Genomic DNA, 26995 nt, shown 5'->3' with positions numbered 1-26995 from the left:
TCCTATGCTCACTTGCCAGTCAAATAAACGTTAAAGACACAACTTTTCCTCCATTTAAAGATGGTAAGTGAGGGGCTTCCCTGGTGGTACAGTGCAGGGGACACGGGTTCGAGCCCTGGTCTGGGAAGATCCCACATGCCGCGGAGCAACTGGGCCCGTGAGCCACAATTACTGAGCCTGCGTGTTTGGAGCCTGTGCTCCTCAACACGAGAGGCCGCGATAGTGAGAGGCCCGCGCACCGCGATGAAGAGTGGCCCCCGCTTGCCACAGCTAGAGAAAGCCCTCGCACAGAAACGAAGACCCAACACAGCCATAAATAAGTAAAGCAAACTGTCAACAAGTAAAAATAAATAAACACTATTATATTAAAAAAAAAAAAAGATGGTGAGAACTGCCAAATGCCTATAAAGGGCACAGGGGACTTTTTGGTGATTAAAAGTTCTAAATGTTTCATTTAAATAGGCTCCAAGAAGAAATGGAACCTCCCAGTAGTGTTTGAAATGGCAACTGTCTCATGCAGTAGCAGCAGGCAGTAATGGAAAATCCTGCTTTGGCGGAAAAAAAGAAATAGGTTTCATCGTTAACGGTGTGGCAAAAAGGTTTTGTAAATTAACGCATAAATCAGTCCACTTTTATTTTAATTAACTTAGCCAAAAACACTATGAGAAAAAAGTTTTGTTCGAATTTAGAATGAACTATATAAATCACTCACTAATTTAATGATGCGCATACAGAAAGTGCAGAAATCCTAAGTATACAGCTCGGTGAATATTCACCAGTGACCACACCCATGTAACTGCTGTCCAAATTCAGAAAGTAAACATGTTAGCAGTCCAGAGAGCCCTGACTTGCTCCCTCCTCATTACTATCTGCCCCATCCCCAGAGGAGAGCATTTTCTGACTTCTAACCACGTTGATTAATTTTGCCTGTTTCTAAACTTTACATGAATGGAATAAATATGGATGGAATAATACAGTATTTTTTGTGTCTGGCTCCCTTTGGTCACCATTATTTTTATGAGATAAATCCATATTGTGTGACGTCCTAGATTTTTCTTTCCTATTCCTATATACTATATATTGTATAAATATACCACAATTTCATTATTCATTCTTTTATCGATGGACATTTGGATAGTTTCCAGGTTTGGGCTATTATTAATAGACCAGCTATAAGAATTCTAGTATATTTTAGTTTTTAGTGTATGTACATTTCTGTTGGGTACATGCTTAAGAGTAGAATTGCTGGGTCATAGATTACACATGTATTCAGCTTTAACAGATACTGCAAGTTTCCCAAATGGTGTGCCAATGAAAATTTCTATCTGCAATGTACAAAAATTTGAATTGCTCCACATCCTTGTCAACACTTAATATTTTCCATCTTTTTTATTTTAGCCATGTTGGTGCTAATTTATATTTCTATAATGAATAATAAACTTGGCCAGTTTGATATCCTCTCTTAATGAAGTGCCCTTTCAAGTCTTTCGCCCATTATTTCTTGGGTTGTCTGTCTTACTGATTTGTTACAGTCTTTACATGTTCATATATATATATATATTCATAAAATGTATATGTGTGTAAGGGCTCTTTGTCAGATAGAGATATTGCAATTATCTTCACCCACTCTATAGGTTGCCTTTTTTCTCTCTTGATGATGTATTTTGGGGAATTAAAATTTTCAATTTTAAGGTAATAATATACTGTACAATTTTTTCTTTATGATTCGCACATTTGGAATCCTTTTTATATTTTTCTAAAAGCTTTTTTTCTTTACTTTTTATATTTAGATCTGGATTACATCTGGAATTGATTAATGTTTTTATGTTAGAGGTTAAGATATATATGTACATGTGTGTGTGAGTGTGTGTGTATCTTTTGCCTAGTATCATTTATTGATTAAGAAAAAACTTCCTTTCCCCATCACAGTGGCTCATCACCTTTGCCATTAATTTAATGTATGGCTCTGTTTCTGGACTGTCTGGTCTATCCTTTGGTCATACATTTATCCTTTTAATCCTATGCTGTCTTAGTTACTATAGCTCTATAACAGGTCTAGCTAGCTAGTAATGTAATTCCTCCCAAAGACCTACATTATTATGGTAACAGCTTTTTTCATAAAAGCAAAAATCCTCTTCTTCTTTCAGTTAGTGAAAACAGACACTAATATAGGTCTTTCTTTCCTAAAAGGGAAGTGGCATAAAGTGAACTTCGGAGAGTGGGGAATAGTCTTCACTTTATGCCATTTCAGTTTATAAAAGATTTCATAGGAAGCTCTACTTTCCAATAGCAGGGGAAACCTGTTTTAACATCTCTCAAAACATTGAATCTTGCAATTCCTTAACACTATATAGCTCTCCATTTACCTTGGTCTTCTCTAATTTTTCTCAATAGTGTTTCTAGCTTTCAGTGTAAAGATCCCACATTTGTCTTCTACTTGTTTGTTACTGGTCTATGTTGAAGTCCAATTGATTTTTGCAAATTGACCTTGTGTCCAGCAACTTTGCCAAATCGACTCTTATGTAGTTTTTCTATAGATGTTTTTGAATTTTCTGTATACACAATTATGTTATCTCTGAATAATTCTATTTCTTCCTTTCCTATTCTTACACATTTTAATATTTTGCCCTTGCTTACTGAACTGTCTAGGACTTACATTAAGTACAGTGTTGAAGAGACGTGATGTTAGTGGCCATCTATGTTTCATTCCCAATCCCACGGCCAGCTTTAACTATTTCACCATTAAATATGTGTTTGCTATATGACCTTACAGCTTCCCTTTATTAGAGTAGAAAGTTCCCATCTATTTCCAGTTTCCTGAGAAAACTTTGACCTGTTGTTGAATTACACTAAAAGTACTTTCTGCTTTTATGAGATTACATGATTTCTCTCTTTTGTTCTCTTAATGCATTAAAATATATTGACTGATTATCAACGTTAAACAACTTTGCATCCCTAGAATAAATATTACCAGGTTGTAATATATTATCCTTTCTATATTTCACTGCTTACAGTTTGTTTAGAATGTTTGCATTTATGTTCCTCAGAGATTAAACTATAATTTTTCTTTCTTGTAATGTCTTGTCATGTTTTGAGATCAACATAAGCTTGAGTTATTTTTTAAAAACGGGACGAGGGTTGAAATTCACTTGTATCCTGATATTTTTAAATGGGAAAAAAAAAATCAAAGCCAGGTGAGTCACTGTATTGTGATTGGTTTTCATTTCATTTCTTCCTCTTCCATTCCCAATATGGATCTATTCTCTTTAATCTCATAACTTGGAAGTTTTAAAAAGTCTCTTTCCATTTCCATCTCTTTACACCTTAAGCCTCAGAGCTCCTCTTATTGTATGAGTAAGTGATGAACCTCCTCATGACTAGTGCAGCTAAGTGGAGATCCTCTCTTTCCCCAGGCTTCTCCACATGCTTCCAAAGCAGGGCAAAGGCCTGGTCAGTCTCCGTTACTCCAGAGGAGGTAAAGGGAACTACATGATAGCTTCAACTGGTTCCCTCTTATACAGATTTCCTGCTTCTGACTTTCTCTTAAAGAAGCAGTCCCTTAGGTACATTGTTCTCTTCTGAAGAATTATTATTCTTTGAGTCATAAAATGCTTTAGATATACAGCCTGGGTTGAGTGACCCATTAAGTAAGCATTCTGTGTAGAGGTGAGCAGGAACCTCTTTTAACAAATGTGATAAAAAATAAATCCTCCTTTTGTTCTTCTTGATCTCTGTGGATACATTATTGAAAAGGTAATTCCCAAACAAATTAAGGTCCATATTAGCGTTCCAAAGATATTTTTCATTGTAAACACAGAAAGAATTGGTATTGTAGAATAGCAACTATTTTGCATGAAACACAGTGCCATATTTCTATCGTTCTGACCTCGCATGACCTTGAAGATTGACTATTGGGTTGTGAGGGGAGAGGTCACAGTTACTAAGATAATTACAGTTGTTTTACTATGTCTCGATCTGCAAGTGCTCTCTGGGCCCCTCAGGTCTCTCTTTCTTCTCTCTTGCCATCTTTCTTTGCTGGCATTTAAGAACAGCCACATAATGGACAGACACATGAGAGACCGCCCCACCTGCCCCCCACACACATATTTAAGAAAACATGAAGACTTTGGAATGGAGTGGGGATGCCAGTGTGTAAGAGCCAGCTTCTGTTCTATTTACTTCATGTGTATTTCTCAAGAGAAAGATGTTCCCTTTCAAGAGCCTGGGACCACCCAGGACAGCGAAGCAGCCTGAGACAGATGGCCTCATCAGGTGGGCCTCTTTGGGCAAAAGTTGTCTTACTTCTCAAGAGATTGGCTGGGGAATTCAGTCACACTGCACAACAGATCCTGGGATTTCAAACTTTAATACACACAAATTTTGGGAGGGCGTGAGGGTGCATTTACAGCAATCCCTAGCATATCTTCCTTTCCAAGCCCCCCCCCCCCGCCGAGTCTTCTGCCTGAACCACCTCACTTCTTACTTATTCCTTGATTCCTCCCACTCCCAGCAAATCCCTGTAACAGGGCACTGACCTACTTGAAAGTCAGCTTGCAGATTAAGAATTCCGGTCCTTTCCAAGTCTCTGTGGTTGCCACATTCATTACTCATAAAAGAGACAGGGAGCCCCAACTCTCTACGGAGCCTCTGGTCTTTACTTTACTTTATTTATTTGTTTATTGATTTTGCCACAGCTCACACTGGAGCCCAGGGAGGGTCAGTCTACACCACCAAGTCTGTGAGCACTCAAGCTTTGCTAGAAAGAGCCATCAGATCTAGCATCTCAATCAGGTGAGAGGGTGGTGTTTTTTTTAAGATTAGCTCAACCAAAATGTTACATTTTCATGATTGTTCATACATGTGTGATTTGAAAGATCTGACTGTTCGTATGGAGGCAAAGAAAAAAAGTCTTCCTGCATGTGCAATACTTAAAAATAACAATACCGAATGTAAATAAAAAGGGAAGGCACTTCCTGTAGGTTTGTGAAGAATTCTGAAAATAGCTTCAAGCCTCTGCCAATGTTAATACAGTTACACAGCCAGCATTTCCATGAAAGCATTGGTACCCTGGGTGTTTGTACTCGTAAAATTGTGCAAGTGTCTGCAGCCTGGATGATCTGCTCGCCACAGCCAGACTGTTTTACATACAGTGACTTGAGATTCCTTGGTTCTCGTGCCCACTTTTTAACCCCCAATTAGAAAGGTGGCAGTTATGTACCCTCTGATGTCCAAAGGGTTTCAGGCCTGTGCTGTATTTTGTAAAACAGCATGAAACCTGGCTGTGTCATTAAATCAACACACTGAAGGGATTTTCATCCTTCTGAGAGTATGCATGCGTACGCCTGTGCAAGGGTGGCCCGGGGAACTTTTCTCTCATTCACCACAAAAATGAAAAGGCTTTCTCTGTGTTGATGAAAACAATCATGGTTTTTCAAAATATTTTCACTTAATTATCTCATTTAATCTTCACAAAAATCCAGTGTAGTACAGAAGCCAGAAGGTATGATTTTCACCTTAGAGATGAAGAAACAGAGTCAGAAAAGGCACAAAATTGAATGTGTTGAATTTTCAATTTCATGGTATATTAAAACATTTTAAACTAATTAAGGAAGGCATTTAAGGTAGCAAAATTAGTATTTTGGCAAATGAGGACATTAAAAAAAGTGTTCATCAATAATTATGATGACAATCAGTGCCACACGCTGTACCATACACTTACCCACTTACTGTGGGCTGTGAAATTGTGGGCAGTGAAGTCCAAATTCCCTGGGACATACCAGTTCTACCACTTAAAGGCCATGCGACCAGGACAAATCAATTCCCCTCTTGTTACATCACTTTCCTCACTTATGAGATAAACTAATACCATGTAACTCATAAGTTTATTGTGAGCATTATATAAGTTAATATTTGTCAAGGGCTCAGAGCAATGTCTGGCTCAGAGTAAGCACTATAGCTATTTGTTAAATGAGCAAATAATCTCACTTAATCCTCACGACCACCCAATAGGCGAGTAGCGAGGTTAACCAAGTTGCCAAATGCCACTCAGCTAACAGGTGGTAAAAATAATCCTCTCACCCAGAAAACTTGAGTCCAGAAGCCACACACTGAAGGGCCATGTAATACTGAGCATTAGCCTTTAGATTGTATTTTTTAAAGGGGACATTGTAACCCCCAAAGTTAAGCAGAACTTAGTGTTAGAATAAAGGGCAATCCTCCTCAGAAAACAGAAATTATACAATGTCATAAAGGTATAGTTATATTTTTATTTACTTAATATTTGTATGCATATAATTCTATATGTTTATATGCACTGTACGGTGATGCTTCTAACATTTTTATTATGTAACAATAAAAACTTGGCAGTGGGTGGCATTGGCTCATGGAACATGTTGGAACTATTGATTTGGCATACTGTTCCAGGGGACTCTTGGACAAATTCTCTTGTATACGTCTGAAACCCACCCTATTGCCACCTGGCAAGCAAGCCACAGTACCATCTGTGCGCTGTTTTCCCAGAAAGAAAACTCCAGATGTTGTAATAAATAAAAGCTATAATGTTTGTTTCATTCTTTTAACGTTGCTGTTAGAGAAGAAAGAGTGACCTATGGAACTTGTCTCATATAAGTAATAGAATCATGAGTGGTTGTTAACCATGGCCTTCCATTACCTTCAAGAGAGGTACAATTAAAGAGTTTGGGACATGCTCAAACTCCTAGCACCACTTTGAAGGGGTCATCCAGATGTCTCTGTCCTCTACCCACCAGAAAAACAGAGTAGTGAAAACTCTAGGACTGCTCAGACTTTAGATGAAAGAATTCTTAACAGTAGAGGGATGAAACCTGTGTGGGTAATATCTGAATGGGGTTTAATGATGATTTGGGTAGAGAATAAAAAATTAAAGCAATACCTTTGACTCGTCTTTTTTTTAAAGTTAATGTTGAATTTTTAAATTAAAACATTGTTGATGTACATTACGTTAGTTTCAGATGTACTACATAATAATTTGACATTTGCAGACATTATGAAATGCTTACCATGATAAGTCTAATAACCATCTGTCCTCATACAAAATGATTACAACATTATTTACCATGCTTCTTTTGCAGTATATTACACCCCCATGACTTATTTATTGACTGGTGTCTTGGTACCCGGAAATTTCTGTCTCACTACTTATCAAAGTGACTCCTGATTTGAGTAAGGTCCTGAACAATTCCTCAAGCTTTCATGGCTAATATAGTCAGAAAAACTTCCTGACCGATGAATCCTAGTCCAGGGGTATTTTCATCCTACGATACTGGGTCTTGGTGTTATTGACCTTCAGGACTTTGACACACAGTCTGGTGTTCTGGCAAGTTTTCTTGAAGGTCTTTCTTCAGCCTGATCTGACTCAGTGAACATAGTAATGACCATGTTCCCTGTGGACACCAGAAAGACTCTAGTTCCAGAAGCTTTGCATCCAATCACACTGTAATCCTTTGTGTGTGTGTATGTGTGTGTGGTAAAATACACATAACGTAAAATTTACCATCTTACGCAATTTATATGTACAGTTCAGTGGTATTAAATACATTCATAATGTTGTGCATCGATCCATCTCCATGAACTCTTTTCATCTTGTAAAACTGAAATTCTATGACCATTAAACAATGACCTGCCATCACCACCTCCCAAGTGCCTGGCAGCCACCTTTCTACTTTCCGTCACCATGATTTTGCCCACTCTAAGTACCACATGTAAGTGGAATCATACAGTAGTCATCTTTTTGTGACTGGCTTATTTCACTTAGCAAAATATCCTCAAAGTTAATCCATGTTGTAGCATATGTCAGAATTTACACAGGAATCCTCTTAAAGCTCAAGAAAAATACCCTATTTTACCTAATGTATGTAGTCGTACTCAAAGAGAAAGGGCAATCTAACTTAGAAAGCAGCAGCTGGTCTCTCTACTTTTTGACCACAAAGATGAGTAGAAATACAGACAATATATTGCTCATTATAATTCTTATCATTGGAAGTTTTTTATTCATAAATGAATGTTAATAATAAAACAACATAATTAACTCTTTACTCACTCTAACTTTTTAAGTTATTTAATTCACTTTTTTTTTTTTTTTTTTGCGGTACACGGGCCTCTCACTGTTGTGGCCTCTCCCGTTGCGGAGCACAGGCTCCGGACGCGCAGGATCAGCGGCCATGGCTCACGGGCCCAGCCGCTCCGCGGCATGTGGGATCCTCCCAGACCGGGACACGAACCCGTGTCCCCTGCATTGGCAGGCGGACCCGCAACCACTGTGCCACCAGGGAAGCCCTATTTAAGTCACTTTGATGGCTAAAATCATCATCCATATGCAGATGATTCTAAAGTCTATTTTTAAAATTTTGACATCTTATCTGGATTCTTTTTCTTTGTAATTATTGCTGGCAATGTGCATCCACTTACTCCATCACCACGGCAAATCAGCTATCCCAAAGGGACTCGGCATCCTAGTCCCGTCCCATCTCCCTTTTACCCTCCTACTGGTCATACAGTTCTTCCAGGACACAAGACTGAAGTATTGGGATGAATTTTTTTAGTGTTTTCTGTCATTACTGCTTTTTCAATGTATCCTTAATATACTCTTTTCTCTTTATTCCAATGGTAACTTTAACCAGGCCTTAGGCCTCAGGCCTCTGTTACCATAGCAGGTACTTTTCTCTATGGTAAGTCATTCTTTTCCACCTTTGTGCCACCATAGAGTCTGCTGTAATTTAGAACTCCCCAAAACAGGACTTCCTTCTGCCAAGGTAAGAGAATACATGTCTCCTTCAATAACATGAACCCCGGGCTTCCCTGATGGCACAGTGGTTGGGCGTCCGCCTGCCGACGCGGGGGACACGAGTTCGTGCCCTGGTCTGGGAGAATCCCACATGCCGCGGAGCGGCTGGGCCCGTGAGCCATGGCCGCTGAGCCTGCGCGTCCGGAGCCTGTGCTCCGCAACGGGAGAGGCCACAGCAGTGAGAGGCCCGCGTACGCAAAAAAAAAAAAAATAATAATAATAATAATGTGAACCCCTTTCTAATTTTATTTCCTTCCATCACCTGCCTACTCCCCTACCCAAGACTTACCCAGTCTGAATCTGGCAGATAGTTTGATTTGTTCACAATTTTTCCTCCCTTCCCCATTTTTGCCATGATTTCCCTCTGGGTATATTTCCCCACCTTACTGATATTAGGTGTGGACATGTCACTTGGTTTTGCCAAATGGAATGAACAGAAGGGACAAGATTTTAGTTCTGAGCCAAGGATTTAAAAGGCATGGCAAGATTCTGTGAGCCCTCCTGAGTTTCTGATATCTTCCATTAGAAACCATGTTCCAGATTATCATAGATCCTGCAGCCTGAGTCCTAGGATGAGTAAATATCACTTGCAGACTAGAGCCAAATCCAGCTGAACCCAGGAAATCTTAACCAGACAGAGCAGAGGCATACCTAACCTGCAGACTCATGAGAAATACAGAAATGTTTGTTAGGGGAAGCCACTAAGATCTGGGGCTTGTTTGATACACAGCAACATTGCAGCAAAACTGACCAATACACTAACTTCCAACTCCATTTTTCACCTTAAAATATATCTCCCACTCTAATTAGGTTTTCTGCTCTCTGCATAAACCAGGCCTATCCCTGTCTCATTCATTCTTCCAGTGCCCTTCCCCTGCCCCCTCTACATTTACAAATCCCAGATCAAGCTCTCCCCCAGATGCAAAGCTTTCTTTGACTCTCACTCTACATTGTCTGAACACCCCCTCAGGTTTAATAGGGACCAAAATCAATACCATGTATTTTAGCTCTGATTCATTTCATCTTCAATAAAATAATTGACTCCTTGTTCACTCTTCATTGACTAATATTCGCTTAATAGTCATTTTTATGGCAACTTGTTGAGAAAGCTGATTATCAACATCATAGAAAGAACCTTAGCATTGAATCAAAAGACAAGTGTTCAAATCTTGCTTCTGCCACGTTTGCCTTATAAACTTGAGCAAAACAGATAACGTCTCTGAGTATCAGTCTCTTCAAATTTCAAATGGTGGCTGTAATATCAGATTCAGAGAGAAGATGAAATAAAATGAGTATATACTCTATACCTCTTCTTCACTTACATTCACTCACTCCCACCCCATTCCAGCCACTTTTTTTTTATTCCTTCTGTTTTTGATGCAACACTCATTTCATACAGATGTTTGAAATAATTGGAAAATTAGCATGCATTTTGTCAAACAGAAAACCAAATCAATCACCTTCCAGTATTCATGCCACATCAGATTTAAGCCCAGAATTGCTAAGATTCATGTTAGGTAGAATAGAAATTTAAGATATGTTTTCTTCTCTAGAGAGTTTAATAATATATCCTAGAAGTCAAAGCAAAAAACACACTTGAAAACCATTAGAAAACACTTAAAGAATAAATTGTGCAGTGTGGATTTTTTGAAGTTTAATGAAAAATAAATAATCCAAGTAGTCTAAGAAGTGAAGAAGTTTTCAAAAAGGAACTTGGGCTGAATATGCTAAAAAAGTCTGTAAGACAAGATTAGGCAGTAAGTTGAAGGAATGGTGTTCCAGGTCGGGTATGACTAACACCAATGAAGCCCAGTGGTAAAGGAATGATGTAGTTTACACAAAAATAGTGGAAAGATCATGAATGAATGAATGTGCCAAGCAGAACACAAAATGAGACGGGGTGAGATAAGGAAGAACCAGAAAATATTAATGGGATTTTTGTGGCTGCTAAGAGTAAACTATTATATGGACTTGGGCAGAACAACGGTCTAAAGGATAGATAGATGTAGTTTATTATTCTCGCAGCTCTTGATAATTATACAAAAGCATTTTGCATTTGTTATCACTCTACTTTCTTTTCCTCTCCTCGAGACTTCAGTGCATTTCCCTCTGGTGTAAACTTCTAAGGGTTATGGTAAATTATAATCTTTATTACATCTATAATTATAATCTTTAAAACAATTTTTTTAAAAATAAAATCTTTTAATATTTAGAGTTTGTTAGTCCTGATTTCTTTTCTCATTCCCCATATGCAGAGATGAGCAAGGAAGAAGGAGGAAATTATATAAATCTATCTTATGATAAAATATCACAACATTTAGTAACTTGAAAACCTTTATGTCATGATGATCTTTCTCATTTGGGACAAATCATATTTATAAGTTTATTATATGCATATTTTCTATGCTTAAAGTACCAACTTTCATCCTTTCTTCTATTCAAAATATAGATTTTCCATCCCCTACAAAATTCTCTTAAATTAGAAGCAGTTTTTTAGAATAACTGTAGAGTCCAGAAGAAAAAAAGTGTTGAATTTACAGAATTTACCATAATATTTATAGAGGAACTGAAGTTTGCACTTCCTTGGGGATCATGCACTATCTGTCTAAAATTATTTGGCTGGTAGATCAGAAAGCCCTGAGCTGTGACTTACTCTTCTCTTTATCAATAGTCATAAGGAAAGAGACCAATATTTCTTTTGAAAGGTCTTGGTTTTTAAAATATTCTTACCCTGAAAACAAAAGAAAAGTCCACTTAGTTATTTTGCCAAAATATGAGTCTGATATTAACACATTGGCCAGAAGATAAACTGCATGGTTTATTACACAGGGAAATACAGACTTGTGGATGAGAAGACAGATGACAGATACTGTTTCATTGTCTTTTTCTTTTGCTAAAACCTCTTTTCTCTCTTCCTAGACCTGAGGCATAATGACATTAAGACTTCCAGTTCGACTGCCAAATACGTTAAATGATCTCATTCATGCCATCCAAATACTATTTGGTGGGGCAGGTTCAGCCCAGGGTTTCCCACTCTAAGGTTGGATTATAGTTCTCCCCTTCTCCTGCTATGTAGCATGTGGGACAATGACCCAAAAACTTTTTGTTTTTTTAACATTTTTATTGGAGTATAATTGCTTTACATGGTTGTATTAGTTTCTGCTGTATAACAAAGTGAATCAGCTATACGTATACACATAACCCCATATCCCCTCCCTCTTGCATCTCCCTCCCACCTTCCCTATCCCACCCCTCTAGGTGGACACAAAGTACCGAGCTGATCTCCCTGTGCTGTGCAGCTGCTTCCCACTAGCTATTTATTTTATGTTTGGTAGTGTATATATGTCCATGCCACCCTCTCACTTCATCCCTGTTTACCCTTCCCCATCTCCATGTCCTCAAGTCCATTTTCTACATCTGCATCTTTATTCCTATCCTGCCCCTAGGTTCTTCAGAACCTTTTTTTTTTTTAGGATTCCATATATATGTGTTAGCATTCGGTATTTGTTTTTCTCGTTCTGACTTACTTCACTCTGTATGACAGACTCTAGGTCCATCCACCTCACTACAAATAACTCAATTTCATTTCTGTTTATGGCTGAGTAATATTCCATTGTATATATGTGCCACATCTTCTTTATCCGTTCATCTGTCGATGGACACTTATGTTGTTTCCATGCCCTGGCTACTGTAAATAGTGATGCAATGAACATTGTGGTACATGACTCTTTTTGAATTATGGTTTTCTCAGGGTATATGCCCAGTAGTGGGATTGCTGAGACAATGACCCAAAAACTTTTTAGAAATTTTTCTTTCTGTCAAATCTTCTGAGACTAGTCACCCTTAAGGTCAATAAATACAATACCCAGAGTGAGCAAAAGAGAATGATTACAGAATGGGCATATTTTCATAGTGGATATTTGCATGCTGAGTGAACTAGCTCAGGGGACCCTGTCTGACCAAAAGCAGCCAAAAAAACAAAGACTGGGAGAGCTCAAGAAATAAGATTCTGTAAGCCTGCTCTATAAAATCTGAATGTGCGTTGTATTAGAAATAAATGTATGATGAAGCTGAATTTGGATAGTTTCTGCTCCTAAAATTCCAAAGAAAAAGGAATAAAGATTTCTGAGTCTACCTTAAACCACTCCCAAGAGGACCAGGGGACCACCACTATTCCTGGTGTCAAATACTTTATAGTGGTTTCCTATAAAGGAAAATTCATGAGATGACATCATGCCTACAGGTGAAGATGTTAGATCAAATCTTCAAGGATTCACGCCTTCCCAGTTTAACCCTGTCATTCTAGTTCATTCCAGCCCAACCGCTTCAGTTCACCTCAGTGTTTCCTTCAATCCTCATCCCTCGTGATCACATCTATCTTTCTCTTTATTATGAGAAATATATTTCCAAGTCATGGAATTTTCATATTCTTTGGGAATTTTTAGATAATAAACCTGCCAGTGCCAATTATCCTGTTGTAATTGCTTCCCTTTGTTTTCAAGGCATTTTCAAGATATCTAATACAATGTTATGTGCATAAAAGCAACTCATGATTTCCAGAAAGACCACTGGACTGATTTGTAAAGTGCTTGAATAAATGGAGCTCTTATAAGAACACCAAACTTCTATAGCAACAGATTCTGGGTAAACAATATGATAATAATTTAACCAGTAGGCACTCAAGACTCAAGTAGTCCACACACTACTTATTTTCAGTAGCAGGAATCGAGACGTAGCCCGCGTCATAGTTTACCGAGGTAGAGGCAAGGCTAGGGAGGAGACTGTGGCTGGAGGAGATGGAATCCCAGGAAGAGCCAAGTAAAACTTTAAGCTGAATCCTTGATTTCTTAGTGGCAGGTATGGCTCAGCAAATAAGGATTACCCTTGGAAATATTTAATAAAAACAGCCTGTTCTGTATGGCTTAGTGGTGCTAGGAAGCCCACAGCGTTGAGTATAGTCAAGCATTGCGCTTGTTGTCCAGAAGCCTGGGCATTCTTTCACTATATATATTTTTTTTTTTTTAGTATCCAATGCATGTTCATTTATTTTACGTTTACAAAAGAAGTCGCCCATCTTCTGCCCCATCTTCCCCAAAACAGTCTCTTTTTACAAACATATAAAAATTAAAACCAGCACGGGGGTGGGGTGAATTGGGAGACTGGGATTGACATATATACACTAATATGTATAAAATAGATAACTAATAAGAAACTGCTGTGCAAAAAATAAATTTTAAAATGTTAAAAAATATTAAAATCAAATGAAGCTAGACAAGTGAATTTCAGTACAATTATTTTTCAATGTAGCTGTCATAATTAGAGTTTACCTTTCCTACACGTGACTTATAGGGAAATCCTGATTATTGGCCAAAAGGAAAATCCCATGTTACAAGTTAGCAAATTCTAGTACAAAAATAGTCTGTTTGTGGGAATAGCCTTTCCTTTTACATAGGTCTCAGGTCATCCTACTGACTGCATAGTACACTAACTCCTCAGGGTTCTCTCTTTCACAAATGGCTCATTCGTCATAGCTGAAGCAGCACGGCATCTACAGCGGCAGGGGCTAGTGTCCACCTTGGGGCCATGCTGGAGACCGCAGGCCTGGGAGTTCCTCAGTGGCCCCCGGGTATCCGGGCAGAGGCCCAGCTCCACACTGGGGGCCTGGAGGGAGGGACGAATTGCAGGCAGAGTGGCGCCCCTCTGAGGGAGCAACAGGCCCAGGGAGCTGGGCCGGTACTGGTGCAGGACAGCCCACCTCCTGCCTGTGTCTCCTCGTCCTACTGTAGCTCAGTGAGGTGAGAGGTGGTCCTGCACATCGTCAGTGGCAAGAGTGTGGCCCTGCCCTTGCTGCACCTGAGCCGGCCTGGGCAGAAGCCTGGGCATTCTTTACAGCTGGATCGACAACACCCAGGAAAAACTTTCTTCCATGATTTTCTCATCTGAAACTGAGTGAGAGTGATGGCACTTTTCTTCCCTGACACCCAGTGTGGTTTTGAATTCAAATGGTGGAACCCAGAGTTCAGCAAAGAGTTGGCACTCAAAGAGCATTTGTGGAGTAAATAATGAATGCTGACAATTTAACCCAACCACGTTGGGTTGAGTGGTTGTGAGTGTGCACTCTTCAAATTATTCAATACTGTCCTAACGAAGTCAGGAAAGCAGAACGAGGTATTTTCTGGGACCTTTCCTCAACTTATCTTTATTTTCACGTTCTAACGTCGCTGTTCCTGTTCCTTGTGTTTACATATGATCTAAAAAACAAAGGCAATTTTCAAATAATTAAATAAATACAGTCCCCTCAAGGAGTTAGAACATCACACCCCATCTCTGAAAGGTGAGCTGTGCATAGTGACACCTTTCCAGAGGACATACTATAAAAAGGAGTGAAAAGAGTAACTTCACAGTGGGAGAAATCAGACAAACACTCCCTCAGCCAGGTGACCAAGGTCAACGTCAGCAGTGACGTCATGTAGATAGTATGTACCCTTGACAGATGGGGTGAGAATGACATTTATGCTCTGTCATCTTTCTCCAAAACACTTTAACCCCAGTCTAATCATTAGAAAAACATCAGATACCCCAAATAGAAGGATGTTCTACAAAACCCCTGACCAGTCCACCTCAAAACTTTCCAAATCATGAAAAATAAGGAAAGTCTGAGAAAGCCACAGTATAGAGGACCCTAAGGAGATACGACCAGTAAATAAAATAGGGTATCCTGAATCTAGGATAGAAAAAGAACAATAGATAAATACAAGAGAAATCTGAATAAAGCATGGACTTTAGTTAAAATTAACTTAGTTAATAATGTATCAGTATTGGTTCACTACTTGTGACAAGTTTCTCACATTAATGTAAGACTTTAACAACAGGGCACACTGGATGCCGGGTGTATGGGAACTGTGTACTATCTTTGCTACCTTTCTGTACACCTAAACCTATTTTAAAATAAAAAGTTCACTTGAAAAGATCAAAGGCATGATCTTCTCAAGTCAATTTTAAGGAGAGTCTTCCTTTGCTCTGCCTACTATTTGTAGAACCCGGCCACATGGATTCTATTCCTTTTTAGATACTGTGTCTTGGGTTTGGATTCCCGTGCGCGCACGCGCTCCCCTCGTCTCATGCAAAGTAGTTTCCATTTTGTATACATTAACTAAAACAAGGCTAAGGCTGCCTGGCAGATGCCAGTTGAGACATATATATACCCTCTTCCTATTTAGTAAATAACATGAATATATTATGAGCAACATTACATAGAATTTTTCTGGGAAGTATTATAATATAGCTTGAACATCCAGAATGGTGCCTGAAACATTTTGGACAAAGAATGATAGTAAATGAAGTTAATAACAAAACACTAGATTAGGAATTTGAAGAATTAGACCTTAACTCTACCTCTGTTACTAAATTTCTGTGTAACTGGGACAAATCTGACCACATCTCTGAGCTTTAGATGCTTTATTTCAAAATGATACATAGGGATTCTGGTCACTCAACTGGGAAGTGATGCTCATTGGTGTTCATCCTAATTTACTTTACTGCCACTTGAGAAAGCATCCTGCATGTATATTTGTCACAACTCCTTGCTACAAAAAAAGGAGAGTTAGGGCTTCCCTGGTGGCACAGTGGTTGAGAGTCTGCCTGCTGATGCAGGGGACACGTGCCCCAGTCCGGGAAGATCCCACATGCTGTGGAGCGGCTGGGCCCGTGAGCCATGGCCCCTGAGCCTGCGCGTCCGGAGCCTGTGCTCCGTAACGGGAGAGGCCACAACAGTGAGAGGCCTGCATACTGCAAAAAAAAAGGAGAGTTAGGTATTTAGATGGAAGCAGAAATTATATTCCGAAAGCTGGGGCTATAAGCACAGTCAGCTAACCCTTCACCAGCACCAGAAAGGGAAACACACACACAAACACACACACGCACATGCGTGCGCACACACACACACACACACACACAGCCCACTACCAGCACCACCCATGCTGCTTGAGAAAGTGACGGGATCCCCAGAGTCTCCTTCCATTCCTCCTAACTTGTTGAAAAGTTTGAGGTGCTAGATGCTACTATCTACTACTTGTCTTTGCTTAAAGAAAACAAGAGTAGAGAAATTCTATTCTCTTTTCCTACAAGTCTGTGTATGGAGGCTGTACGCATGTGCTGAAACATACAGCCTAGTCCTTAGATTTTCTCTTTGGTGGTGAAAAATTAGTTACCTTCTTTATTAGTGACGCATCAGGGCTAATAGACGTGCTTTTTGCTTGAACTTTCATTGTCCTAGTCGCAAATCCAGAGTTTGATGTCTTCGTTGATTTCTGTTAGAAGCAGAGAGCATGTCTTCCTCCTTAATGTAAAATGCCACTGAAAAACTGTGCTCTGGGAATGGTTGTTTAACATGAGGAAAAGCAGAATTTCACTTAAGAAAAATCAAAGAAGTAATTCACCAGTGATTCCCACAACTCTTTGGAGAAGCTTGGGCAGCCACAATAAGTTTATCATGTTGTTGAAACAGACAACAATCTAAACCACCCAGGGGTCTGTGGGAAATCAAGCCCCAAGGGGTGGAGTAGATAGAAGCTTTCTGGGAGAAATTCCCAGGCAACTTGTGAGTGTGGTTCTAAACCAGACTGGTGGGAATTTCCAAACTAGACAGCACTTTGGGGGCCAGGGCAGAGGAATAGGAGATCTTTTTCTTCTGGAGTGGGGCTGGGAATGTTTCTTATGAGCAAAAACTAAGCACCCACAAGTTGGACTGGTTTCTTAGAGCCAAGTTATAAATGATTAATTTTATCAAGAAAAAGAAACAGTGCCTCTCTGCTAAGCTTTGTAACGGGGGGGGGGCGAGGGGGGCGGATTTCGTATAAATTTGTGTAAAATATTATGTGGGATTAGCATAGCCAGCCAGGAATCAAGCTCCAGGAGCCAAGAGGAGGATGGGAGCTCAGCCAACAGGAGAAGCAGGAGATGATGTGGATGGAGCTCGCCAAGCCAAGGAGGCCAGCCAAACCCGAGCTACAGTAGCAAAGAAAGGAGACGTGAGAGGCTGGCTCCTCTGAGGGTGTTATCATTATTATTATTGCTGTTGTTGCTTATACAATACTTTTTCACGTCCTCTTTCTCCCACGTAGCATTCTCACCACTTTCAAGTTTAGTAGAGCATATGATTACTAAAGAGGGCAGCAGGGAAGTTCATCGGCTTTTCAGGTTCAGTTTGGCCAAGCTGGTCTGAGCAGAGATCCACTGGGTTGGGAGGTGGAGGATATAGGGACACAGGTGGCACTCCAGGTCCTTCCACAACTGCTGGAAGACCACAGTAGGTGGGGGCTGAATGTAGAACATGGGGCTTCACGTGATTTCCTCCAGAATCCCACATTAGAACCACGTTAGCTGTTCCCAGAGAGTCCATAAGTCTTTGCTTTGGCTTACTCTTTCCCAAGAGTTAGGAACGGAAGCTACCAACACATATCAGGATAGGCCTGATTCCGTCTGCTCAACTCCACTCTTGATAATTGGGTTGCTCAGCCACATTCCTACTGGGATAAAAGCACAAGGGAGGGCTTCCCTGGTGGCGCAGTGGTTGGGAGTCCGCCTGCCGATGCAGGGGACGCGGGTTCATGCCCCGGTCCGGGAAGATCCCACATGCCGCGGAGCGGCTGGGCCCGTGAGCCATGGCCGCTGAGCCTGCGCGTCCGGAGCCTGTGCTCCGCAACGGGAGAGGCCACAACAGTGAGAGGCCCACGTACCGCAAAAAAAAAAAAAAAAAAAAAAAAGGCACAAGGGATTGGGCACAACGAACACGTTGGGGACACACACAAGAAGTCACTTTGCCACTGTGGCCTGATCTGGTCAGAACCTAAGCACACACCTATGGACCCCCCTCCAAGCCCCCGGGATGATCCTGGGCTCCTGGTGAAGACTCCAGGTAGCAGCCAGCGCCCCACCCACCGAGGCAGGGGGCCCCTCCTCACACTCAAGCAGCCCTTCTTTTCTCCTCCCCAGGCTTCCCTACACCTTCTCAACACGGAGGTCTAAACTGAAAGGACCCCAGCAATCTGTCAACAGCGACTGATGAAGGGAAGCCACCCCCTGAGCAAGCCAGTAGGAACTGCCCTGCTCTGTCTCAAGAAGGAATTATTTCTGGCTCGACTTCCAACCCCTTCTGCACAACATACGCAGTGTACGAGTGCGCAAGGCGAATCCCAGCTCGGAGGCCCTTATTCCAACCCATCCCCTGCCTGGCACCCACCCCCCACAAACACGCAGGCACCCCGAGCAGAAACAGCCCTCCACCCTTTCAGCAAATGCTGTGGGCTCTGCTCGGCTGAGAGGAGGGTGACATTCTTTTCACTTTCAGCTGGAATGAAACCGACCATCTTCTCGTAAACACAGACTGAGAGATTCTTGTTTTCTGGAAAGAGACAGGGTGAAGTCTGGACTTTCTCCCTAAGCCATCGTGGAGGGAGTTTCCCTCGTGGAAAAGAGAGTCTTGCCAGCTGTGGCTGGCATCACAAATGCCTAGAAATGGATATTTCCAACCAAGGTCCCTTTGTCTGAGACTTTTTTTTTCGTCTAGTGCTACTTGGGGGAAGCCTACCTATGATTTGCTAGAGTCCAAGAAAATAAATTTTCCTGATCGGGTTGTCTTCTGGTGACCTGGGGCACAAGAGACCCATGAGTTTCCTAGGAAACTGCCATGCACCCACCTTAATAGCGCAGAGGTGTGTTTGCAGAGAGGGTGGGGTATACAACCATTTACTGAGAACCAGGACATTTGTTCATTTGTTTTTCTTTTCATTCTCGTGACCACTTTGTGAGGTACAATAGTATTTTCATTTTACAGATGCAGTTACAGACTTTAGGTGCATAACTTCCCTAGAACAACTAACCTAGTAAGTACTAGGAAGTTCTAGCCCGACGGTTCAAAGCCAGGCCCCTCTGACTTCAAAGCCCAGGTTTTTGCTGCTGGGCCACCCATCTTACAAAGTCCTGGAATTCTGCGCCCCAGATGTTCTTAACCTGGCCACCCTGCCTGTGTCTCTCTCAGAATCGGAGCCTGAAAATAATGCTCGAGCGAAACTTCAAGATTGTCTGTGCCCCCCCAGCCGTGCCACCCTGCTCGCCTCCTGTAACAAATGAGAAAACTGAGGTCCCACAGAAGTGAGCCGCCTGAGGACACACATTTAGTGAACTGTGAAGCCAACATCAAACATAAGATTTTTCTTTTTTTCTTCTACAGTCATTTGAGAGTGAAACAAAATCAACAAGAAGGGAACAAACACAGTTCCCCTCCTTTAGTTGTGAAATAGAAACAGTCTAATGCTGCCAGGTGAACGGATTTGTTTTCAACCCTAGGACATGATTGATATTTATACTTCCGCATGTGCATTTTCCATCTTGTCCCATCACAGATAATAAAAGCTACCAGAAGTGGAAGGAAAGACTTTTTGATAATTTAGGATAAAAAATTATCTTCACTAAAACTTCAAACAGGAAGGAAACCTTTCTATACTTGCTTTTGTATTAAATTTCATGCTGCCCAAAAAATCACACTAAGAGCAATCTTCTACACTTGTTTTTTCCTTAAACTTCATTGCAGGTAAATAAGCACATAAAGTCAGATTGTTCCTTCAGTAGGTGGTCTTATGCCAAAACCCTTATGTTCAGATATTCTTCTGCTCAGTAAACAAAACCATTTTCCTGAGTTTAGAGATTCGAGAAAGTAAGATGATTCATCACTATTTGCTGATATTAAATGATATTTGATCTCTGTGTACAATCACCCATCTGCTATATCATAAACTCCTTACAGGCATGAATTTTCTTATTAATCTGTATATTCTCAGTGTTGTGCAAAAAGTGATTGATCAGTACACATTTGAAAGATGAAAGATAGATAAGTAGCGCTGGCTGACACTCAGGTTATCTATTCCCTTCCTCCTGGGAGTCAGGATTTATAATTCAAAAACTGGTTGGGAAAGAGACCAGATTGCTTCTTTAAATGTGAAGGAGCTGGGCTTCCCTGGTGGTGTAGTGGTTAAGAACCCGCCTGTCAATGCAGGGGACACAGGTTTGAGCCCTTGTCCGTGAAGATCCCACATGCCATGAGCAGCTAAGCCCGTGCACCACAACTACTGAGCCTGTGCTCTAGAGCCCACAAGCCACAACTACTGAGCCCATGTGCCACAACTACTGAAGCCCACGTGCCTAGAGCCTGTGCTCCACAGCAAGAGAAGCCACTGCAATGAGAAGCCCGTGCACCGCAACGAAGAGTAACCCCCGCTTGCCACAACTAGAGAAAGCCTGTGCTCAGCACAAGACCCAATGCAACCAAAAATAAATAATAAATAAATAAATTTTTTTTTAAATGTGAAGGAGCCACTTAGCCGTTAACCTTTCCACCATTTATCCATTTCATTCACGTGTTGAGGCATCATCCACTTCCCCTGCCATGTACCGGGCACTGGGCTGTGTTCTCTTAGCAGCTCATGTTCCATAACAGAAAACAGAGTAGCAAATATGGACAAGCTCAACAATAAAATTAAAAAAAGAGAAACATTTAGTGATGCCTATACACAACGGAATATTACTCAGCCTTTAAAAAGAATGAAATAATGCCATTTGCAGCAACATGGATGGACCTAGAGGTGATCACACTAAGTGAAGTAAGTCAGACAGAGAAAGACAAATATCATATGATATCCCTTATATGCAGTATCTTTTAAAAAATGATACAAATGAACTAATTTACAAAACAGAAACAGACTCACAGTCTTAGAGAACGAACTTATGGTTACCAGAAAGGAAGGGTTGGGGGGAGGGATAGACTGGGGATTTGGTCTTGACATGTACACATAGCTATATTTAAAATAGATAACCACCAAGGACCTACTGTATAGCACAGGGAACTCTGCTCAGTACTCTGTAATAACCTAAATGGGAAAAGAATTTGAAAAAGAATAGATACATGTATATGTATAACTGAATCACTTTGCTGTACACCTGAAACTAACACAACATTTTAAATTAATTACATCCAATATAAAATAAAAAAAATTTTTGAAAGGTCCATCAGGCAATAATCTATTAAAAAAGAGAGAGAAAGAAACATCTAACCCAGTCCCCAGGGCCCAAAACTGTTTTAATCTTAGAAAATAACTTGGATGCTTGAAATTGAAAAGGCACAGATAACATTGGTAATCTGTTATGTAACTGCAAAGATAATTTTCAAACTATTACCCCCAAATCAAACGTAACATAGTTATGGCTCTACCCTTGATAACATCACATCTATGCCCCTCTTAGGATGTCTTGATTCGACTACCGTCCTCTTATCCTAAACATATTTTTGCTGGACAAATAGCTCTCTTTGGTCTCTCTTGGGGTCTCCTTTCACAATCACTTCTCCAGCTGACCTCTCTTTTTCTCTATGCTTGCCTTGTGGTCTTGTTATCTGAGAACATACCATTGACAGGATTTTGCACTAGATAATGGTCATACAAAGACATGGGTGCCACTCACAACAAAAATGGGAGGTTGCCAAAGTTTTATGTTTGGTCTCCCTGAAAGTCTGCATTTAGCTAAATGAATCTACCCTAAATTTGAGAGGTAGTACTGTTTGGAGCACATTGTGAATTTCACATCGATTTTTAGAAATCAGTGGTTAGAATGAGTAAATAATTAAATAAAAATTTAAAAATTAAAATCGGCTTTGCACGAATTGATTGTATAGTAAGACTTAGGGAGACATCGCTCTCTGGATCGATGAAATTAAAGGCCAATTTCAGAAAAATAAAAGGGTTTTTCTAGGGTTCATCTAACATTTCTCCTTCATTCTTTTTTTTTCTTGCAGTACGTGGGCCTCTCACTGTTGTGGCCTCTCCCGTTGCGGAGCACAGGCTCCAGACGCTCAGGCTCAGCGGCCATGGCTCACTGGCCCAGCCGCTCCACGGCATGTGGGATCTTCCCGGACCGGGGCACGAACCCACGTCCCCTTCATCGGCAGGCGGACTCTCAACCACTGCACCACCAGGGAAGCCCCTCCTTCATTCTTAATAACTTCTAATTCCAAGAAAATTTATAAAGTATTTTGGTATCATTTTCAACACAAAAGATCTCTAAACTAAATTTTACAGAAGTTTACAGAAGTCTCAGTATAAATTAATTGGTGCATACCTGGCATGTGTTACAATGCAGGTGTGCTAGAGATTTCTGTGGTAGAGGAAGAGCATATAAGACAAGGGAAGTGTCAAAGTGCCATTCTTCTACGGATCAAAATATAAGTAATAAGCAATTATGTTTCCTTAAATGTTGGTGCATGTGCACACAAAAGTACACACATGGCTATGTATACAAGGTCCCTGTCTGTAGAATTACTCATTCTATAGGAGAACAAAAATTGTAGGAATAAAGATTGGAATGAGAAATATAATTTTTACTCTTGCTTTTTTGAAAAATACGGGGTTTTTTCACATCTTTATTGGAATATAATTGCTTTACCATGTTGTGTTAGTTTCTGCTGTACAGCAAAGTGAATCAGCTATATGTATACATATATCCCCATGAAAAATACATTTTAATTTGAAGAGTTTAGGTAAGTTAACTTCATTGTATTTCTGTCACACCGGGAGTTGATTATTGTGTGCTGTTCATTGTTTCTTGGGCAGTTTTCCTGCTCTGGCTTTACTTTTTTGTATTGAATTATAGTTGATTTACAACAATTATATTAGTTACAGGTGTACAGCATGGTGATTCAATATTTTTATAGATTATACTCCATTTAAAATTATTACAAAATAATGACTCTATTTTCCTGTGTTGTACAATATATCCTTGCTGCTTATTTATTTTATACATAGTAGTTGGTGTCTCTTTATCCCATATCTCCGTCTCTGTCTTGACTTTAAACTCAACAAGTTCGGGCTTCCCTGGTGGAGCAGTGGTTGAGAGTCCGCCTGCCGATGCAGGGGACGCGGGTTCGTGCCCCGGTCCGGGAAGATCCCACATGCTGCGGAGCGGCTGGGCCCGTGAGCCATGGCCGCTGAGCATGTGCGTCCGGAGCCTGTGCTCCGCAACGGGAGAGGCCACAACAGTGAGAGGCCACGTACCGCAAAAAAAAACACACCAAAAACAAAAAACTCAACAAGTTCAAGACTGTATATCCTACTTAACATGGTTCTCCTATGCCCTAGCATGGTGCTGAGTGCATGATAAATCCTTGATAACTAGTTGCTAAGTGAGTGAATATAAGAGCTCCCTGCTTTAGTCAGAAAAGACTACATGAAGGTGGGGTTTCAGCCTGGCAGATACATCAGGGCAAGTTGTTACAAGTAAGGGAACAGTGCAGGGAAAGACTTTAAATTTAGGACCTGGGGCTTTTGACCTTGGACCATGAGTAGATTTTTAAGGCTAAATTGTCAGTCCTGCACAGAGAATGGGAGAAAACTGGATGGAGCGGTTGCTTAATATTGTGGGTCAACTATACTTCAAATAAATAACACTAAAAATAAAAACAATAATAAATAAAGTGATGAAGGAGACTCTAGCTTGTAGTAGAATTTTAGGACCAATGGTAATGTTGTGGAGTCTATAGATGAAGAGCTGGTTTTGCAATGAGATTTGTTATATTATGCAGCAGAGGCCAGAAAAATGTATGAACTCTGTGTGAGGCCCTTCTCAACACAATATTTTTATAATGGCTTCCCGAACAGACTGCCTGGGTTCACATTTCAGCTCTGCCTTTTACCAGCTGGGGACATTTGGGCAACTCATGCAACCTCTATTCCTCAGCGTTCAGATCTTTAAAATGATAATCATATATATCTCACAGTGTTATTGTAAGGGTAAAATGAGTTAGCACACTTCAAAGTCACAGGATAATTCTTGCACACATAAAGTGCTGAATGAATGTTTATTATTTCATTATACGGTTTAATGAAATAAAGAGATTCAAATGGTCTTTCCAGCTCAGAAATCTCTGCCATGGTTTACCCTTAGCTCCTACCTGGCCCAAAATTTTCATCACGGATAATTTAAAGTCTAGAGAAGGCAAACTCTAAGGAAAGGTTTCCAGAGAGCCACTTTTAAAATACACATAAATTACTTGAAAAGGCAAAAAAAATCATTAAATCGTTATAAAGTAGGTATGATAGTTTTATATGTCAACTTGACTAGGCAATGGGTGCCCTGATTAAACATTATTTCTGGGTGTCTTGGAGGGTGTTTCAGGATGAGATTAGCATTTGAATTGGTGGACTCAATAAAGTGCATTGCCCTCCTCAATGTGGGTATATATATGCACATTCATTTATTTGTATTTACACATATAAATATTTAAGTATGTATCTCACTGGCTCTGTTTCTCTGGAGAGCACTGACTAATAGAGTGGGCTCAGAGAAGTCAGTGAGCATCTTTCCAACCCCATCATTTTACCAATGAGGGAAATAAGTCTTACAGAGGAAGAAGTTAACTCTCAAAGCTTACTGGTGGACCCAAGATTATCATGCCATATATCTACCTCCTAATCCATTTTATTTATTTCACTGTTATATCCAACTTCCCTCATTAACATAATTGTTAGGATGATAGCACACTGATTGGCTGATGCTTTCAGAGAAGACCCCGGATAGCTGAAGGAAAAGCAGGAAACACCCTACCTAGTAGGCAAGAGATAGCAAAAAAATTTTCAACCAACAAGCATCCCTGGACAATAAACAGCAGCAGAGGAAGGATGAGGATAAGGGCAAAATCTAATTCAGAAGGTTTCTTCCAATATGTGAAAATGTAAAAGATGCCAGGTAGAGAGGATCTGTGCATTCCCCAGGGGTTTGGTTGAGAGGATAAAAAGGGTAGTAAACAGTATTAACAAAGTTTGGGATGACAGAGTCTGGCTTTCTTTGCTGATTTCCAGAGCATCTATTCTGGAACTTCACAGTTGGAGGGAAGTAAACGCCCAAACCCAACAAATGTTCTAAAAGAAAGTATCCTTAGATAAAGAGCTGAAATGTCGGCTACCCTCTTGACAGAAATTGGAACTTGGTTGGATTTCTTTTTTCTCAGCAGGATTGAAAGTCGTACAAGGACTCTCAAATAATGTGTAGTGTTGTTGTTTTTGTTTGTGAGAAACCTGAGGGTCTTCAAGTTTTCATCTCAACAGTTAACGATGATTGCAATTTGACTCCAGAATAGCATAACTGTGAGTAATGGTCTAGGACATTGAAATGTTTTGACTTGATGCTTTTTGCTTTTCTACAATATGCAAGCAAAGTGTTTTGTTGGCAAATTCGACTTTAATTTATGTTTATTCTTTGCCACTAACATATTATAAGACCAGTAGTTTTCATAATTTGAGAGAGTCAGGACACCAGATATTTGCTATGTAATTTTTTTATATACTCAAATGCCTTTAGACAAAACAAGAACCTAATTTAGCCACCCACTAGCCATGAAAGCATCTGGGGTACATAATATTTTTTTCCATGGGGCCTGGATGACTGCTTTTGGTGCTTGTTTATTTGATCTGGGAAAACACAGCTCACAAACAGCATCTGGATTTCAGAGAAGGTTCCTATATTTGCCCCCAAATTCTCCCTTTCAGTCAATGGTATCCTAGTGACTCATCTGCAAGGTCAGAGAGTTGAGCTACTCAGCAGAGACTGAAGCGCAAGAGCCTCTGGCTGGTTCCTGTAACCACCAAACCCCACAATCTCCTCCGTGGGTGTGCAGCCTGGGAACCTGCGTGAGGTTTTGCCAAGACCACCAGGGGCTGGGAAGAAAACAAGATCTTAGAGCTAGAAGTGGGCAAGACAGACCTAACAAGAGTAAGAGGGACCCTGGAGAGGTCTTCGAACTTGTTTATTTTATTTAAAGAGTTCCCTGTTAAGAGCAGAAACTAGGATGGGATAGGAGGAGGAACTTTTTTTTCCATTAAAAGGTATGACTGAGAACTTGCAAATTTTGATGACATGTTTCTCCCTCAGAGATCTTTACTATTTGAGATACTGATGAAAATTGTAGGGCACCGTTTCCTGAGGTCTCTAAGAGAAACCCAACAGCTTTAACTTATTCCAGCTCCAGTGGGGAAACTGGGTCAGAGTAAACGAAGAAACAAAGAGCAAGTGGTGCTTCTTGAACATTTGAGCAAAGGTGAAGCAAGGCGAGGCCATGACAGTGTCAGCTTGACC

This window comes from Lagenorhynchus albirostris, chromosome 11, assembly GCF_949774975.1.
Source record: "Lagenorhynchus albirostris chromosome 11, mLagAlb1.1, whole genome shotgun sequence".
NCBI classification, from domain to species: Eukaryota; Metazoa; Chordata; class Mammalia; order Artiodactyla; family Delphinidae; genus Lagenorhynchus; species Lagenorhynchus albirostris.
The sequence above is the reverse complement of the archived record's forward strand: the minus strand, read 5'-3'. Positions refer to the sequence as shown.